This window comes from Triturus cristatus, chromosome 4_2, assembly GCF_964204655.1.
Source record: "Triturus cristatus chromosome 4_2, aTriCri1.1, whole genome shotgun sequence".
Taxonomy (NCBI): Eukaryota; Metazoa; Chordata; class Amphibia; order Caudata; family Salamandridae; genus Triturus; species Triturus cristatus.
The window spans coordinates 155,518,522-155,538,619 of NC_140586.1; the positions used below are offsets into that span (position 1 = coordinate 155,518,522).

The following is a 20,098-nucleotide window of genomic DNA, read 5'->3' on the forward strand; positions in this document are numbered from 1 at the left end:
TTCAACCTCCTTCCAGTTAATGGTAGAAATGGGTATGAAAGCAATAATAGATACTGGAAAGCTATACATTTTAGGAAAGTAGACAAAATTCTGAATTCAGCAAGGGGTCATTTGTGTAGATCCTTCAAGGTTTCTTTATAGAAACTAACAATTAAATATATGAAAAATTGAAATTTAGTTGCAAAAAACAGCCTTTTGTGTCAACGTTTTGACCTGTAACTATGCCAGCTCTTTGAAAGCAATATACAGTTACATCCGCTGGACCTTTCTGGTCGTGGGGATATATAGGACTTGTAGGTTCACCAAGACCCCGACAAACCCAGAGTCAAAAACTGAGCAGCAATTTGCAATGGCTTTTTATTATGTACCGGGTATATAGCAATTATTGTGGGAAAATGAATACATGGAAAAATAGGTATGAAAGACACCTATGTATTTCTGAAATGGGAACAGATTATAGAGTTTAGAAACAGTACATATTTGCACATTTTCGAAATTGGGAATACTCATACTAGCATGAGAATTATCGGTCATTTTTCGAAATGACCTTTTTTACACAATGTCTTTCATTTGGAAGGCAGAAATGCATCAAAGATCAATAGGTAATAACAGTTGCTTTACAAATCTGAATTACCCTAAGTCTCCCGATAAAGATGGTACCTCACTTGTGGGGGTAGGCATAGTGCCAACGACCGTAAATGGCTCAAAACCCAACGTGAATACGAACCATTTTCAGAAGGAAAATTTACCCTTTTTTTGCAAAGTGTCTAGCTGTAGTTTTTTAACACTAGCTCTGCCGACACCTAGGGAAACCTAGCAAACCTATACATTTTTGAAAACTAGACACCCAGGGGAATCCAGGATGGGGTGACTTGACTGCCTCCCTCCAGGTTCTGTTACCCAGAATCCCTTGCAAACCTAAACAAGCATTGGCATAGCCAATAGGTCTCGCCTTTGGGACCTTATAAGTGTTTAGCCATGCAACAGTTGCATAACTAAATACTTATAAGGTCCCAAAAGCGAGACCTATTGGCTATGCCATTGCTTGTTTCTGTTTATTACTGTTCTGTAGTAATGGCGGCACCCGTGCTTTAGCTTAAACATCTTAGGCTAAAGTCAGGTGCTGAGATTGCTTCAAAAGTAAAGAATTGTCTATTTCTTGACTATTGCAGCAATCTCAGCACCCGACTTTAGCCTAAGATGTTTAAGCTAAAGCAGTAATAAACAGAATGGCTCACAGAGAATATCAAAGCTGCCGTGCGGCCACGAAAGTGATCGCGATCAAACATCAAAGCGGCCGCGAAAGTGTAAGTAATAGCGATCAAGCACGGCGCGCACGCACATGAACTGTAGCTCTAGGCTGGCCATGGTAGCACTTTTTTGGAGCCCTCACATAAAGTCTCGCCAGACCAGCACATGCGCTGGGTCAGGCGAGACCTAAAAATTGAAAAAAAAGCCACATTTTCCCCACATTTCTGTGGTGAAAAGTTCTGGAATCTGTGTGAATCCACAAATTTGCACCCACCCCGCGTTCCCCAAAGCCTTCAGAGACAAATGGTACCTCACTTGTTTGAGTCGGCCTAGTGTCCGCGACAGGAAACGGCGCAAAACGCAACGTAGTCACACCTCAATTTCGCAGTGAAAAATGACCCTTTTTTGGCAAAGTGCCTAGCTTTAGTTTTTTAACCCTAGCTCTTCCGGCACTTAGGGAAACCTAGCAAGCCTATACATTTCTGAAAAGTAGACAGCCGGGGACTTCCAGGGAGGTTTGGCTTGCGTGGATTCCCCAACGCTTCCTTACCCAGAATCCCTGTAAACCTCAATTTTAGGAGAAAAAAAATCACTTTTTTCACACTTTTTTGTGTGGGAAAGTGTGGCATCACCGGGCTCACATAAATTTCCTACCACCCAGCATTCCCCCAGGTCTCCTGATAAAAATGGTGCCTCACTTGTGTGGGAGGCCCAAGTACCCGCGACAGTCAAGGGCCCAAAACGTAGTGAGGCGACATCAAAATTGCCTATCTGAAAACCACCTGCTTTTCCAAGGGGGTCATCTGGGTGTTTGGCCCCGTGCTCGGCGGCCATCTAGGGAAACCAACCAAACCCACACATTTCTGAAAACCAGACACCCGGGGGCTTACAGGGAGGTATGGCTTGCGTGGATCCCCCAACTTTTCCTTACCCAGAATCCCTTGCAAACCTCAATTTTAGCTGAAAAAAAATCACTTTTTTCACACATTTTTGTGTGGGAAAGTGTGGCAAGGGCCCAAACGTAGTGAGGCGACATCAAAATTGCCTATCTGAAAACCACCGGGTTTTCCAAGGGGGCAGATTAGTGGCTACTGCCCCATCTGCTCCCCAGTATTTTAGTTTTCGTTACTCGGCTGATTTTTGGTGAATATTTTAAGTTTTGAAAAGTACACACTTCAGGAAATGCCAGTCAATGTTACCCTATGGAGAAAATTGAGTTATCGGTTTAAAGGTAAGTACTCGACTGGCAGAGTTAAGGTTCTGGGCATAGATTCAGGGGTCTCCCAGGGTCAGGTAGGTACAGTTGGTTCACCCTCAGCAGCACAAGGGCGGCCGGGTGCAGAGAGAGTTAGGCCCAATGTTATCCTATGAGAGGTAGGGGGGCCTTGGTTGGTGGCTGCTGTCTAGCAGGCCACGCGGATGTGGGAGCTGGGCTCCTGGTCACTTACTCAGGGCAAGTGGGGAAGTAAGTAGGTGTAGATATTGCACTGCCAGGGCCACTTGGGCGGCTGGGTGCAGGATGCTTTTGAGCCTTCTGGCGCTCAATTGATTTCAATGGGAAATCTCCGGTTTAGAAAAAGACTGCAAGCTCGGGAACGAAGATTCTTCAGGTGCCACCACCACTTCGAGAGGTAAGTTGTGTAGTTGGAGGATAGGTAGGTACCCCGGGATTGGGCACAGTGGGGCGCCGGGTGCAGGGGTGCCTTTTGGTGTCGGGAAATCTTACCCTCTGTTGATCGTGGTTGGGGGGGCACCTTGTTCTGAGGCTGCAGGCTTCTTCAGGAGTGTCAAGGGATGTCCTTGGGTGCCGGACTCGGGGTCACAGTCGCCGTGGGGTCATCTTCGTGGTCTTTGTTCACTCCGGCACAGGCCAGGCTTGGCTGGTGCAGAGTGTGCTGGGTTTGCGGTTCCGGGCTACTGCCAGGGATTAGAAGTAGATTTTGAGTAGAGTCTCTACTCATGGGAGTCCCAGAGGTTTAGAGTCAAAAGGTAGCCAGGTCCTCCGGGGTTTGTGAGGTTGCTGGCCACAAGAGATGCCGGGGTTGGACCAGGAGCAGGTTCGAGGGTCGACAGGCCGGTAGGGCTGGGACCAAAGCAGTTGGTGTCTTCCTCTTCTTAGCAGCTGCAGGGCAGGTCTTCTTTCTTCTAGCTCTTCTTCGGATTTTGGAATCTGGAGAAGGAAGGTTCAGGGTGCCCCTAAATACTAGATTTAGGGGCGTTACAGGTAGGTGAAGGGCAGGGTCCAATGGGTCCCTGTCCTGGGGTGGGTACACCCCCTATCCTGCCTCTCTCCTGTGGGAGGGGGGCAGTAGCCTGATCCTGATTGGGCAGGGCTCCCCATCTTCAAGATGGCGAGAGCCCAGGGAGGTGCTTCACCTCGCCTCCCCACCTGAGGGGTGGGGTTGGCAGGCTGTCACATCCCCAGTCCTTATTTGGGGTTTCCGGCCAAGCTTCCCGCCAGAGAGGGGGGTTGCAGTGGCCTGGGGATGCTCACAGAGGCGGCATGCCTTTGAAGCTTCCCCCAGCCCATCCTGGGGGAGGAGATTTAGCACCTCGCCCAGGGTCTGCATTGTTGCAGACCCAGGAGAGCAGGGGCTCTCTTTCCCAGGGGTCCAGCAACATGTCTGCTGTGTGGCAGCCTAGGCAGCCTCTGAACAGACGTGGATTGTAGGTTAGGTTTCAGGGGGCCTCTCTAAGATGCCCTCTGTGGTGCTTGGTACATTAAATCCCACAATGGCATCAGTGTGGATTTAATGTGCTGAGCAGTGTGAGTCCAAACTTCTCAGTCTTCAGTGCTGCCATTATGGTGCTGTGGAGTTCGTGTTTGACAAGCTCCCAGCACCACGTACTCTTAAATGGCAGCACTGCACTTACAGGGCCCAGGAATGGACCTGGGTACTGTAGGGGCACAAGGCTCCTGCCTGTGTGCACACACCACTGGCATAGGGCACCCAGCTAGAGGGGTGGCTGATGTATGCCAGGGCAGTGTAGGTTGTGGGCATGGCACAAAGGGATGTGTGCCATATCATCTCTGTTTTGTCTTGTACCCAGACACTCAGCCTGCCAGGGCAGTGTGTGTGTTTTAGGGTACAGGGCCTCTAAGGGTGGCACAATGAGTGCTGCAGCCCTTAGAGCCCTTCCCTGGTCACAAGGCCCTGGGTACCTAGGGTACCACTTACCAGGAGCGGACATGTGGCCAGGGTTTGCCAATTTGGTTTTGAGGTTTTTGTCTAGGGAAGTAACATAGGCCCTGGGCACCTGATTGGCAGGAGTCCAGGGCATACTCAGTCAAAGTACATTCAGCAATTCAGCAAAAAGTGAGTCATACCATGCAAGAAATATGGCACTTTCTCACACCCATCCTAGCAGCGACCACCAGTATCTGTTGCAGTTGTTTGAAACAGTGTTTTGAGGACAGCCTGGCCCACACTAGCCTGTTGCTTAGTTTGCACATCTACACAATAGTGTTTAGTGAAAGTGTGCGGTGTAGACCATATAGCTGCTTTGCAGATATCATCTAAGGGGAAGTTCCCTTAAAATGCCATGGAAGCCCCTATCTTACGTGTAGAGTGGGCTTTAGGGGGAACAGATAGCGTTTGTTTTGTGGTAGCAAATCTGTATGCATTTAACAATCCACCTAGCTATCCCAGATTTGGAGATGGGGTTGTCTTTGTGTGGTGGTGAGAAAGACACGAATAGTTGTCTGGTCTTGCGAAAAGGTTGTGTTCTCTCGATGTAGTAGAGTAAAGCTCTTTTGACGTCTAGGGTGTGTAGAGCTCTTTCTGCAATGGTTTGTGGCAGCGAGTAGAATAAAGGCAGTTCCACAGATTGATTGAGGTGAAAGGGAGAAATGACTTAAAAAGGAATTTTGGATTAGTGCGGAGAACAACCTTATTATGATGCATTTGCAGAAAAGGTTCTTGAATGCTGAGTGCTTGTAGCTCACTGACCCTTCTGAGGGAAGTAATGGCTACAAGGAAAGCAGTTTTCCATGTTAAAAAATTGAAGCTCACATTTATGTAGAGGTTCAAATGGAGGCCCCATTAGTCTTGTGAAAACGATGTTTAGGTTCCACACCGGTGAGGGTGGCACTCTAGGGGGAATTATTCTTTTGAGGCCTTCCATGAAGGCTTTTATGGCAGGTACTCTAAAGAGGGATAGATGCTGTCTATTTTGTAGATACGCTGCTATGGCAGCAAGGTTTAGTCTAATATACGTGTAGGCTAGGTTGCATCTTTGTAGGTGTAGTAAGTCACCTATGATGTGTTGGATAGACACATCTAAGGGATTGACATTATTGTTGTGACAATAAATCACGAAACGTTTCCACTTGGCTGCGTAGCAAGCTCTAGTGGTAGGTCGTCTAGCTTCTTTAATGACGTTCATACAGTCAGGGGGAAGATTAAGGTAACCAAATTCTAGGATTTCAGGAGCCAGATCGCAAGGTTGAGCTGAGCTGGGTCCAGGTGTCTGATCTCTCCATGGTTCTGGGTTAAGAGGCGTGGAGAGAGGTAACTTTTGGTGCGGAACTTCGGAGAGTTCCAGCAATGTGGTGTACCACGGTTGTCTGGCCCAAGTCGGAGCACCTAGGATGAGAGTTAGGGAATGTTGCTGTAGTTTGTGCACCACTAATGGAATGAGGGGGAGAGGCGGAAAAGCGTACGCAAATCTGCCTGACCAGTTCATCCATATCGCATTGCCTTTGGACAATGGGTGTGGATATCTGGCAGCAAAGCTTGGGCATTTGGCGTTTTCGTGGATGGCGAAGAGGTCCATCTGTGGTTGCCCCCACATTTGAAAGAATGGTTGAAGAACTTGTGGATGAAGTTCCCACTCATGGATTTGTTGTGTTTGACGGCTCAACAGATCTGCAATGGTGTTTTGGACTCCTGGGACATGTTGGGCTAGGAGAAAAATGTTTTGAGGTATGGCCCACCTCCATATGGTCTGTGCTAGCTGAGAGAGCTGTAGAGAGTGTGTGCCGCCCTGTTTTTGGATGTAGTACATTGCTGTCATGTTGTCTGTGCGGACTAAGACAGCCTTGCCTGAGACGTGTGTTTGAAAGGCTTTTAGGGCTAGAAATATGGCCAGTAACACTAGATGGTTGATGTGGAGTAACTTTTGTTGAGGTGTCCACCTGCCCTGCATGGTGTGATGTAGTAGGTGAGCTCCCCAGTCAGAGAGCGATGCGTCCGCAGTTAGAACTATTTGAGGAACCGGCTCTAGGAACGGTCACCCTTTGGAAAGGTTTTTGGGTCCACCACTGCAGAGAGCGATGGGCATGACCGTCTACCAACACCAGATCTGATAATTGACCCTGAGCCTGGTTCCATTGGTGTACTAAGCACTCTTGGAGAGGACGCATCTCGATTCTTGCATGAGGTACTATGTATATGCAAGAGGCCATCATCCCTATAAGTTGCATAAACACTCGGGAGTGTTGTGGTTGAAATTTGTCGCGAAGAGCTTGTATGCTTGCTATCCTGGCAGGACTGGGGTAGGCTAACGCACTTGAGGGGTCTATGGTGGCACCAAGGTATTGTTGTACGTGGGACGGATGCAGATGGGACTTGGCGTAGTTTACTGTGAAGCCCAGGTCGTGAAGTAGCTGGATAGTGGCGTGAGTGTGTTGTACACACTGGTTGTATGAGCTGGCTTTTATGAGCCAGTCATCTAGGTATGGGAAGACGTGGATGTGTTGTCTTCTCAGGTGTGCTGCCACTACCGCTAGGCACTTGGTAAACACTTGTGGCGCTGTGGTGACTCCGAAGGTGAGTACTTTGAATTGGTAGTGGTGACCGTCCACTACGAATCTGAGAAACTTCCTGTGAGCGTTGTGAACGGGAATGTGGAAATAGGCGTCCTTGAGGTCTATGGTGGTTAGGAAGTCGTTTTGGCAGAGCAGAGGAAGCACCTGCTGGAGTGTGACCATGTGAAAGTGGTCTGAGTGTATGTATTGGTTTAGGGGTCTGAGGTCCAGAATGGGTCTTAGAGAGCCGTCCTTTTTTGGTATGAGAAAATATAGGGAGTAAACTCCCTTGTTTTGTTGGTGCGTAGGAACTGGTTCTATTGCATTTTTTTTGTAGGAGGGAGATCACCGCCTGCTTTAAAAGTGACAAATGTTCCTGTGACATTGGGCGCTGTTTGGGTGGAATGGTTGGGGGGGTAGATGTTAGTTCTAGACAGTAGCCTGATTGAATTATCTGTTGCACCCATCTGTCTGAGGTGATGGTAGCCCAGACAGGAAGGAAATTGTGGCGTCTGCCCCCGACTGGAGTGGAATAGTCTGGGGGGAGTGGAGGGAAGTCACTGGGTGGGGGTGGAGGCAGAGCGGGAGGTGTTAGTTTTGCCTCTGCCTTTGTTGTTACCCCTGTAACTGCCTCTTTGGTAACCCCTAGTGAAGGTGGATTGGGTAGGGGCCTTGTAGGAAGTGGAGGCGCTGTCGGAGAAGGCTCTGGTGGTGCTTCTAAAGGAGGAACGGCGAAAGGAGCGCCTGGGAGCTTGCGACTGCAAGGCTCCCATAGATTTTGCCGTGTCCTTTTTCATTTTTTCGAGGGCTACATCGACAGTAGGGCCAAACAGGTGTTTCTCATCAAAGGGGTGGTTGAGGATGGAACTCTGAACCTCGGGTTTGAACCCTGAAATGCGTAGCCAGGCATGCCTATGCAGAAGGACGCTAGTATTTATTGCCCTGGAGGCGGTGTCAGCTGCATCGAGGGCACAACGGATGGAGGTATTAGTGATAGTTTTACCCTCTAGAATTAGTTCGTTGGCCCTATGTTTATATTTGTCAGGGAGGTGTTGCATTATTGACTCCAGCTCATCATAATGTGCCCTGTCATATCTGGCTAGGAGCGGTGGGTGTTAGCAATGCGCCATATGTTGGCCGCTTGGGACGCTGTCTGCTTGCCAGAGGCGTCCAGGAGTTTAGACTCCTTATCTGGTGGTGGAGCCTCACCTGATGCCTGGGAATTAGCACGTTTCCTCGCATTGGAGACTACCAGGGAGTCTAGTGGTGCGGGGCCTTTAATGTAGGTTGGATCTGTTGGGGCAGCCTTATATTTTTTCTCAATGCGAGGGTTAATGACCCTGGCCTTAACCGGGTCTTTAAAGACCTCTGGTGCGTGCTTAATAACCCCCTTAAGAATGGGCAGAATTGAAGTGGACCTCTGTGCAGTGTCAAATGTATCTAAGAGGAAATCCTCCTCTATGGGGTCTGTGTGGAGATCAACCCCGTGGTAGTGGGCAGCCCTATGGAGTAGCTGGTTAAAGCACATCGTGTCCTCTGGGGGGGGGGGGGGGGGGGGGGGTCTAGAAGGGTAAAGATCGTCCTGCGGGACGTTAGGGACATCTGGGATGTTGTAGTCATCCCATGGGTCTGGGGAGCCTGTAGGAGTAGGGTCCCCTGTTGGTTGGTTGTCCGCCCCATCCCCTGTGTCGTAGATAATGTCATCATCATCCTCATCTGGAGATGGTGTAGGAGAATGATGAGGTGGGGGAGGAGGAGGAGGTGAAGGAATCCTCAAAGGGGAGGTGGCAAAGTCTCTCCTTTTTGGTGGTGGAGCCGGTGCAGGCTTGTCCAGTGATCTTTTTCTGGTGCTAAGCGTCAAATGCCCAGTCTTTGGATCCTTTTCGAGGGTTTTTTGGTAAGGATCGGGTCGAAACAGTTCCTCTGTAAGGGGCAGATCCTTCGGTGCCGATGGTGTGGGAGCTGTGGGTTTTTTATGCATCGATGTGGCACTGGTTCTTGGTTTGGAACTGTGGGGTTTAGAAGTGTCTTGATTTCCTCAGTTACGAGGTGGGTTTCAGCTACTAGGTTTAGGAGTCGAGGCTTTTCGGCTTCTTGCTCGGCTCCGAGGATGTTATCGTTGCTGAGGAGCCAGTGCCAGTCTTCGGCGTCGAGTGCTTCGGTGTTTAGCTCGGCGTGGACGAGGAAAGGGGCGTTTTCTTTTTCGGTGCCGATGAGATTTTTTTCGGCACAGAGGGTAGGCTTGCCCGAGCTGCCTAAAGGCTTGATGAGCTTCTAAACCAGGCCAGGAAGCAAGGTATGGGAAGCAGTCTTTTGGTGCATACCTAGGCCCGAAGGCATGGCCGAAACCTTTTTCATTGGCGTGGAGGGGGGTTTAGGGTCGGGGTCGACGTCCGTACTCACGCCCCTCTGTGCCAGAGTAATGTCCTCGACGTCTGAGCCGTCAGCTTCGGAGGCACTGACGAGGCCCTCTTCGGTGTGCTGTTGTTCCGGAACATCGACGCCTTGTTCTAAGATGTCGTCGGGGATCGAAGTTGAAGAGTGAGCCATTGTTCTCCTTGCTCGTCGGTCCCGGATCGTCTTCTTCGGTCGGAAGGAGGCGCAAGCTGGACAGTCCATTGCCTCGTGTTCTGCAGAGAGGCAGAGGTTTCACACCTCATGGAGATCGGTGTGGGGAAACTTCGACCCACATCGAGGACACTTTTTAGATGCCGTCCTTTCCATCAGCCAGGACCGGAGCCCAGGTAGGCCCGAAAGCCTTCGTCGACGACTGGAATCGAAGACTTCGATTGTTGAGAGTCGCGTTGAGTGTGGAGAACGCGATAGAGACAATACTCTCGAAGGGGGGAGGATTGCGCGCCAAACAGGAACACTGGAACAGTTCCGAACTGGAGCGTGAAGAACACATTCGAGCCCGATGGCGGAAAAAACAATCTGAGGATGGAGCCGAAGCCCATGCGCAATATGATCCAAAGGAGGAGTCACATACCTCGTGACTGCCAAAGACTTTCCAAGAGAAAAACAACTGTAACATCCGGGCCCAACACCAGATGGCGACCTATGCACAGTGTGTAATCTGCAGCTCATATGCCTCGAACATATCTCCTTAAATTAACAATTACGAAATCGAAACGTACGGTATGCGAATACCAAGAAAGGGATCTTTTAGGTGAGATGGAAAAATGTTCGCTGAATGTGGAGGACGAGTGGGTCGGTAAGGAATCTGAGGCTAGACTATGTCTCTATCAGATAAGGTGTGACTGAAGGTAAGTAACTTGTTCATCTGATAGAGACATCTAGCCACAGATTCCTTACCTTAGAATAGATACCCAAGCAATTTCATCCCTGGAGGAGGGACTGCAAACTGATCCTCCTAAGAATCCTTGAATAGAACTAGCAGGCCTTTTTTTTATTTATTTTTTATTTGAAAAGTTTTATATAGCGCTGGCTAGAACCGGAGGTATGGGAGCGTTTTACATGAGGACGAGCATTGTTTCAGAGCATAGTTACACGTTGCAGGAACGCAGTTACATGCGTTAAAACATATACGTAAGGGAAAAAGCAGGCAAGGGGAAAGATTCAGGGGAGAGGGGAGAGGAGCAGGGGAGGTGGACAAAGAATGAAAGAGGGTAAGAGGTGGGGGAGGGTGAAAGAAACACAACCGGGAAACGGGGAAGAACAATGTCCAACGCCCGGTGTGCTGTGATCCCAGGGGAAATGGTGTCATTCCCACACCTCCGCTGTGTGTGGCTCCCTTGACGCTGTGGATTCTCTCAGAGGGGTCTCTGAGACTCCAGGGTATAAATGCTGGATCCCTCCCCAACAAGGGGAGAAGGAGTGCTTTGGTAAGGGGCACATGGTTACAATAGTTAGAGTTGCAAAAGTCCAATACAGAAGAAAACAAGTCCCCAGGAGACGAAAGAGAGGGGGGGGGCGGGGGGGGGGGGGGGAGGGGGGGGGGGGGCGTGAGGGCAGGGGGCTGGGAAGCTGGTCATATCTGGCTGATCAGCATTGGGAGTGAAAAACCTCGTGGGGGCCAAAGAAGGTTAACGAGCCCAATGCTTAGATGGGGTCTCAGTCATAAATTGAAGTCTGGGTGCCATTTTAGAGTCAGGCAAGTCCCAGGTAGGGAGTGATGCTTAAGGGGGGACTGTTTAACCCCATGACTCAACAGTTTGTCTTGTCTCTTGTACTGAGATTCTTTATTCCGTAATGATTTTTGACCAGTTAAAACCTCGGGATCCTCCCTCACGGATGGTATTTTCCTGGCGGGCGCCATTTTGGAGTCAGGCAAGTCTTGGAGTCTTCTTTGGTGAGAGCCATGGCAGTCGTGGGATCACCGTGTTCAAGTGGCTGTCTTTTGTCTGTGGGGGGGGAAAATAATTGGTGACCTTAGTTGTCGCCTTCTTTGGCGGCCTAGGATCGAGCCCCGCACCGCCCTTTGCGTGGAAGGTGGCGTCACCGGTCGCGGAAGGCAGGAGCCTCTTTACTCCTTGAATGTAGCACCGTCAATGGAGGCTAGCGACGACAAAGCTCTATACTTCTGTCACCTTCCCCTTGGCAGCCCAGCGTTACAGGCGCAGGATGGGAGGCCAACGGTAGGAGGGATATGAGTGCTGCTGGGCCTATAATAAGATCTGCTTGGGGCGCAGACGCTCTTAGAAGTTTGGTGAGCAAGAGCATACACTTCATCCTAAGAAATGTGGCAAGAACCACAGGCAAGTAATGTCAAAGACGGTGAAAAGCATGGGAAAAGAGTTACCCATGGCAGAGGAACAGAAATGTGTCCGTAGACAATATTCAATATAAATACAATGCTAGGTCGCTCCCAAGGTAGGATCCGACCCATGGTTGGCCGTGACTTGGGAAGGCTCCTGTATGGAGCACAGGCACAGACGTTGTAGCAGACAAGCAGGGCGACGAGATCAGGAGCAGCAGAAGTCTTCCTAGTTGCAGCCTTGATACCCAGAGCGAAGTCCAGAGTACCCAGACGGTCGAAGTGGTGTCTTGAAACAAATCTTGTACCACAACCAATCTAGGGACCCACCCTCAGGTAAGCCCTTAAGTACCCTAAGGAAAGGGTTGGGACGATTCATGGTTCTCTCCCAAGACAGGGGTTGGACAGTGGGGAGGATACTCCTATGTCCTTTGTCCAGTTTCGCGACAGAGCTGGAAGACAACGCCTCCCTGAGCTGGTTTGATTTTGACTATGCAAGAAGGGCACCAAATGTGCCCTTCAAGCAGACGGAGTGGTGCTGGCAAGAGCTCCCAACCGGTCCCAATACACTGCCCTGTCTGGGAGGTGGTCACACCTCCCTGTGACAGGAAACCTATTGTCCTGCCTTCCCCTGCTCGAGCATGGCACAGCAGCAGGAGGGCAGAATCATGACTCTGGTCAGCAGCAGCCTAGTTGTGCTGTCAGTGTCTAAAAGACTGGTACTGGGAGCACCGAGGGCCTCACGGAAGAGCTTTATAATGCATGGACTCATACCTCTGTCTGGTGTGGGGATAAGATTCCAACATGTTTGATATGAAACATGACAGGGTTCGTTACAGCCAGTTTCGAGATGGTCATCGCGTAATGACACAATGGCCACTCTATATATCGTAATGGCTGCTGCACTTACTGTGAGAAAGTGCCATCTTTCTTGCATGGTATGCCCCCACTTTTTGCTGAATTGCTGAATGTACATTGCCTGAGTGTGCCCTGGACTCCTGCCAATCAGGTGCCCAGGGCCTATGTTCCTTCCCTAAAACCTAAAACCCAAATTGGCAAACCATGGCCACATGTCAGCCCCTGGTAAATGGTACCCTAGGTACCCAGGGCCTTGTGACCAGGGAAGGCCTCTAAGGGCTGCAGCACTTATTGTGCCACCCTTAGAGGCCCTGTACCCTAACACACACACACTGCCCTTGCAGGCTGAGTGTCTGAGTACAAGACAAAACAAAGAGTCGACATGGCACACATCCCTGTGTGCCATGCCCACAACCTACACTGCCCTGGCATACATCAGCCACCCCTCTAGCTGGGTGCCCTATGCCAGTGGTGTGGGCACAGAGGCATAAGCCCTATGCCCCTACAGTACCCAGGTCCATTCCTGGGCACTGTAAGTGCAGTGCTGCCATTTAAGAGTATATGGTGCTGGGAGCTCGTCAAACACGAACTCCACAGCACCATAATGGCAACACTGAAGAAAGAGAAGTTTGGTATCAAACTTCTCAGCACATTAAACCTGCACTGATGCCAGTGTGAGATTTAATGTACAAAACACTGCAGGGGGCATCTTAGAGATGCCCCCTGAAGCCTAACCTACAATCCACGTCTTGTCTGAGAGGCTGCTTAGGCTGCCACACAGCAGACATGTTGCTGGACCCCTGGGTGGAGAGCCTCCCGCTCTCCTGGGCCTGCAACAATGCACATCCTGGGCGAGGCGCTAGGTCTCCTCCCCAGGATGGGCAGGGGGAAGCTTCAAATGCATGCCGCCTTTGTGAGCTTCTCCATGCCACTTGCTGTACTCAGCAACTGGCCCCCACCGGTTCTGACCCCACTCAGGCGGGAATACTGGCCAGAAACTCCAAGTAAGGACAGGGGATGTGTCAGCCCTGCCAACCCCACCCCCTCAGGTGGGGGAGGCGAGGTGAAGCACATCTCCGGGCTCTCGCCATCTTGAAGATGGTGAGCCCTACCCAATCAGGACTAGGCCACTGCCCCCCTCCCACAGGAGAGTGGCAGGATAGGGGGTGTACCCACCCCAGGACAGGGACCCAGTGGTCCCTGCCCTTAACCTACCTGTAACGCCCCCAAATTTAGTATTTAAGGGCACCCTGAACCTTCCTTCCTTAGATTCCAAATTCTAAACTAGCAAAGAAGAACAAGAAGAAAGAAGACCTGCCGTGCAGCTGCTAAGCAGAGGAAGACACCAACTGCTTTGGCCCCAGTCCTACCGTCCGGTCGACCCTCGAACCTGCTCCTGCTAAATCCTGGCACCTCCTGCGGCCAGCAACCTCATAAACCCCGGAGGACATGGCTACCTTGTGACTCTAAGCACCTGGGACTCCCACGAGCAGTGGCTCTGCTCAAATCAAGTTTCTAACCCCTGGCATCAGCTCGGAAATGTGAACCCTGCACCCGCCAAGCCTAGCCTGTGCCGTAGTGGACAAAGACCCCGAGGACGTCCCCTCGGCGACTGTGACCCAGAATCCAGCACCCAAGGACCCACCTCGACGCTCCTGAAGACGCCTGCAGCCTCAGAACCAGGGACCCCCCAACCGCGATCAACAGAGGGTAAAATTTCCCGACATCAAATGGCACCCCTGCACCCGGTGCCCTGCGGCCCCCTGTGCCTGACTCCTGGGTACCTACCTATCCTCCAACTACCCAACTTACCTCTCAAAGTGGTGGTGGCACCTGAAGAATCTTCGTCCCCGAGTTTGCAGCCTTTGTTCATCCTTGAGCTTTCCCATTGAAATCCATTGAGCGCCCAAAGGCTCAAAAGCACCCTGCACCCAGCCGCCCGAGTGGCCCTGGCAGTGTAACTTCTACTCCTACCTACTTCCCCATTAGCCCTGAGCAAGTGAACAGGAGCCCAGCTCCCACAGCCGCGTGGCCTGCTAGTCAGCAGCCACCAACCAAGGCCCCCCTGCCTCCCATAGGATAACATTGGAGCCTAACTCACTCTGCACCCGGCTGCCCCTGTGCGGCTGAGGGTGAAACAACTGTACTTACCTAACCCTGGGAGACCCCTGAGTCTGTGCCCAGGACCTTAACTCTGCCAGTCAAGTACTTACCCAAAAGCCGATAACATACTTTTCTTCCATAGGGTAACATTGACTGGCTTCTTCTGGAATTTCTTCTAAGTGTGGAGTTTCTAAACTTTAAAATAGTCACCTAAAATTAACCGAGTAACGAAAACGGAAATACTCACCTGCTATTAGGAGAGATCCCAGTGCTGGATCTTGGTGCCCAGCACTGACCCTGAAAAGTACTTACAACCGTACTAACCACTAACTCAATTTTATCATATAGGAAACCATTGACTGTTTTTCTGTGAAATTTCTTCTAAGTGTCGATTTTTGCCAACTATAAATATTCTTTAAAAATCGTACTAACTGTGAACACGCAATTACTTACCTGTTTTAGATAGATGCCCCAGTACTGAGTCTAGGAGCCCAGCACTGGATTACAAAAGTAACGAGAACATACTTTACCCGTAACTTGAATTTTCTCCCGTAGGAAACCATTGACTGTTTTTCTATGAAATTTCTTCCAAGTGTCGATTTTGCAAATTTAGAAATAGTCCTTAAAAATCGCCTGTGTAACTTAAACGCAGTCTCTCAACTGCTTACAGTTGGTACACTAGTGCTGGATCTAGGATCCAACACTGACCTAGAAAAAGTAACCATAACCCCACTTACCTGCTAAGTGAATTTCCTTCCATAGGATAACATTGGTAATTTGATTAGAAAAAGTTTCTAAGTGTCACCTTTTAAAATAGCAAAATATTGCTTAAAAATCACAACAGTAACTAAAACGAATGTACTCACTTGTTTCCAAGAACTGTCGCAGGACTGAATCTAAGATCCAGTCCTGGAGCTAGAGAAGTATTCCTGAAAGTAATCAATTGCAAATAACTTAAAATTTCCATTGAGCTCAATGTATTATTGTGTTTGAAATTGAGTTGCCTATTGCAACAAAACTAACTATTATCTGCAAAAGTCAATTGCCTATTGCAAAGTATTTAACTAAAGCATCCCATTCTGAGAAAGTATATTTTGATACCTATTATTAGTTCTAAAATAAAACCACCATATATTTTTTATATAAACCATTGGCCTAGAGTTCAGTTCTTGAGTGTGTGAGACCATTTGCTGACTGAGGGTGTACAACAAATGCTTTACACTGTCCTCTGATACTGCCTTACTGCTCGACCAAGCTACCACTTTAGAGAATAAGGTTATATCTAACTTTAACCTCTGTTAAACCTCTGGGGACTGTGGACTCTGTACACACTGTACCTATTTGGGAACAGTATATACAGAGCCACTTTCTCACACTTACAACCTGGGAGAATGAACTCCGAAGGTTGTAAGGGAGTCCTACTCATGCAAGGGCACCCTCACACTTAAAACTGGGCACCCTGCCTTCAGGATTGAAAGGCCTGCTTTAGGGGTGACTTATAGGTTTTAAGTGTAGTGACCTTTAGTTATATAGGGAAACATATCTTTCGTAAGTGGAACTAGCACCAGCTTACACAGGCTGCAATGGCAGGCCTGTAGTTACAGTTTGAGTGTTCCGCTAGGAGATAGATATTGTGGTGAATAGCCCACCTCCAGATGTCTTGGGCTAAGTGGGACAGCTGTAGAGAGTGTGTCCCCTCCTGTTTCTGTATGTAATACATAGCTGTCATGTTGTCGGTTCCAACCAAGACAACTTTGGCAAACAGGTGATCTTGAAAGGCTTTGAGAGCTAGAAAGATTGCCATCAGTTCTAAATGACTGATGTGGAGCAACCTTTGCTGGTGGCGCCACAGACCTTTCACTGTGTGTTGCTGAAGATGAGCTCCCCAGCCAGTAAGGGACGCGTCCGCTGTTAATACTGTCTGTGGAACCGGGTCTATGAACGGCCATCCTTTTGACAAATGTACTGGGTTTTACCACTGCAGAGAGCGATAAATACGGCCGCTTACCAACACAAGATCGGTTAATAAACGTGTGACTGGTTCCACTGACTGGCTATGCATTCTTGAAGTGGACGAATGTGCAGCCTGCCTTGGGGAACGATGATGATGATGCAAGACGCCATCATTCCCAACTGCTGCATAAAAACTCGCGCTGAAAGTGACCGATTGGCTTGAAACTGGAGAATTAACGTCTGAATGTTTCGAATTCTGGCTGTGTTGGGAAACACCAGAGCCCTTTGAGTATCTAAAGTGGCTCCTAGGTAGTACTGAGTTTTGTCTGGCTGAAGATGCGATTTTAACACATTGACTGTAAACCCCAGTTGGTGAAATAACTGAATGGTTACGGAAGTATGCTTGCGGCATTGTTGATACGTGCTAGGTTTGATGAGACAATCGTCCAGGTATGAGAAGACATGGATGCTTTGTCTTCTCAGGTGAGCAGCTACTACCGTCAGACACTTTGTGAATACTCTGGGGGCAGTGGTGACCCTGAATGGGAGTACCTTGAATTGGTAATGTTGACCTGCTACCACAAACCTGAGAAATTTTCAGTGAGCGGGGTGGATTGGAACATGAAAGTAGGCGTCCTTTAAGTCTAGAGCAGACAGAAAGTCACCCTTTTGCAAGAGAGGTAGTACCTGTTGCAGTGTTACCATGTGGAAATGGTCTGACTGAATGTAAAAATGTGGTTCTCTGAGATCTAATATTGGTCTGAGAGAGACGTCTTTTTTGGGTATTAGGAAGTAAAAGGAATACAAACCCGACCCTCCATTTTGTGGTGGTACGGAATCTATAGCTCCTTTTAGTAGTAGGGACTGTACCTCTTGTTTGAGGAGGTGTAGGTGATCCAGTGAAAGTTTGTGGGACTTTGGGGGAATGTTTGGAAGAGTGTTGATGAACTCCAGGCAGTAACCAGAATGGATAATTTGTAGAACCCACTTGTCTGTTGTTATTGACTGGCACTTTGGTAGTAAATGTGACAGTCTTCCCCCGACAGGTGTTAAGTGGTCGGGGGGAACTATGGGCAAGTCACTGCTTTGTTTTGGAGGGGGAGGTACGTGTGTTAGAATCTCTACCTTTGCCATTGTTCCCTCTGTAACCCCCTCTGAAGTAATGTTTAGAGCTTGTAGGTTGGTTATTGCCCTTATACGTGGATGCAGTTTCCGAATAAGTGTTTTTGGACCCTGCCTGATAGAAAGAGCACCGAAAGGAACCACAGGCTTGTGTAGACTGAAGGGCTCCCATAGATTTAGCCACTTCAGTATCTTTTTTCATCTTCTCAAGTTAAGCATCTACCACTGGCCCAAAAAGGTGTTCTTTATCAAAACGTGTGTTCAATATGGAGGCCTGAACCTCAGGTTTGAAACCCGATGTGCGTAGCCAGGTGTGTCTTCTTAAACGGTCAGTAGTGTTTACCGCTCTGGCAGACGCGTCAGCAGCATCTAGGGAGCACCTAATTTGGTTGTTTGAAATTAATTGTCCCTCATGTACCAGGTCTTGCGCTTTATATTTATCTTCTTGGGGTAGAAATTGGATGAGTTGTTCCATTTCATCCCAATGTGCACGGTCTTATCTGGCTAGCAACGCTTGTGTATTAGATATGCGCCAGAAGTTAGCTGCCTGGGATGCTACCCTTTTCCCTGAAGCATCGAGAAGCTTTGACTCCTTATTTAGGGGGTGGAGCGTCTCCAGTAGTTTGGGAGTGTGCCCTTTTGTGTGAATTTGAAACTACCAACAAGTCTATTTGTCCTCTTATGTAGACTGGATCAGAAGTTGCAGGCTTGTATTTTTTATCCACCCCAGGGGTAAGGATACGTGCCAAGACAGGATCCTTAAATATGTCTGATCATTCCTTTCATCATGGGTAACATATATGTTGACTTTTGTGTGCGGTTAAATGTTTCAAAAAGGAAATCCTCTTCAAGGGATTCTTTATGGAGCTGCACCCCGTGCTAATTAGCAGCCCTGCCTAGCAATTCAATATAGCCTACACTGTCGTCTGGTGGAGAGGTTCTGGTAGGATATAGGTCAGGATCATTGTCTGTGGGTGAGTCAGTGTTGTAGTCATCCCACTCATCTGCAGGTCCTGGCTGACCATCATCATTATCATCATCTCCATCCCCTTCACCATCACCCTGATTGTCAGGTGTATGTGGTGGTGAGTGCTCAGGTTAAGTTGGCACAGGTAGAGACTGAGGAGAAGGTGGTGATGGAAGAGGAGGAGGGGAGGGGTTTGTTCCAATATTTCTCTTCTTCAATGGAATATGATATTCCTTTTCAGTATTAGTCCTTCTCTTCAGAGTCACTTTAGTGGTAATGTGTCCAGTTTTAGGGTGTATGTACAATATTTTCTATTTCAGGTCCGGTTTTTCGAGTTGATCGCTGAAACTGTGCTTTTAAGGTGACTTTGGCGCATCAGTCTGTTTCGGTGCCGATGGCTTTGGGGTTGGTGTTTTCAGATCTGAGGTGCTTTTCAGTGCCAAGTGCTGAGGTTCGGAGCCGGACTTTGACTTCGATCCCGAAGGCTTTGGCTTGGTACCAGACTTGGCATGAGGCTTTTCGGAGAAGGAAGGCTTTTTAGTAGGCTTTGTGCCGAGCCAGAAGGTGGGGTGTCGATAGCGTGGTCTCGGGCCGACTTGGGATTCGGGGCGAAGGAGAGATTGTACTTACAGTACGTTGTCCACGTGGGATGTCATCATCCTGGTCGGAACCATCCTCTGGAAGTGAGATCGGATCCTGTTCCTCCTCGGCCCCAATAGCGTCGCCGGCTTCTTCTTCCGATTCAGGTCCGATGAGGTCCAGAATCGAGTTTGTGTGTTGGCTCTGCATGTTGCGGCGTCGAGCCAGACGGTCGCGAATTGACTTTTTGAAGCGGAACGCGTCGCAGTCAGTGTTCTCTGTGTTCTGGTGATTAACACAGATTGCACACTTCGTGTGAGTCGGTGCGCGGGTATTTCGCGTAGCACCGAGGGCAGAATTTAAAGGGAGTTTGTTTCATTGACTACGAGTCGAATCGAGGCGGTTAGGCCCGACTGCCTACCACGATCTCTCCGATCAAAAGAGGGGTTTTGTCAAAATAACACGATACATAAAAAATGGAATACGCAATCGGAAACAATATCTTCGAGGGTGATTGTTCTACGCACCGAAGGAAACCAAAGGATCGGTGTCGACCCGGAGCCCAGCGAGTAACAATCAATAATCTGAAGATGGAGTTGATGACCATGCGCACTATCACCGAAAGGAGGAGTCACCTACCTCGTGACTAGGAAGACTTCTTCGAAGAAAAACAAAGTGCAAACATCCTGGCCCAAAACTAGAGGGCGATCTTTGCATGAGCATGTGATCTACAGCTCACATGCCTCGAACATATGTTTAAAGAATTGTTATGGGGTCCTCACAATCAGGTAAGACTATT

At 49.0% G+C, this 20,098-nt stretch overlaps 1 protein-coding gene across 1 annotated transcript in view; it reads right to left on the reverse strand.

Annotated features, from left to right (window-relative positions):
* Positions 1–20,098, reverse strand: part of BAZ2A (bromodomain adjacent to zinc finger domain 2A) — a 1,031,051-nt gene that overhangs the window by 613,122 nt on the left and 397,831 nt on the right. The window lies entirely within an intron of this gene.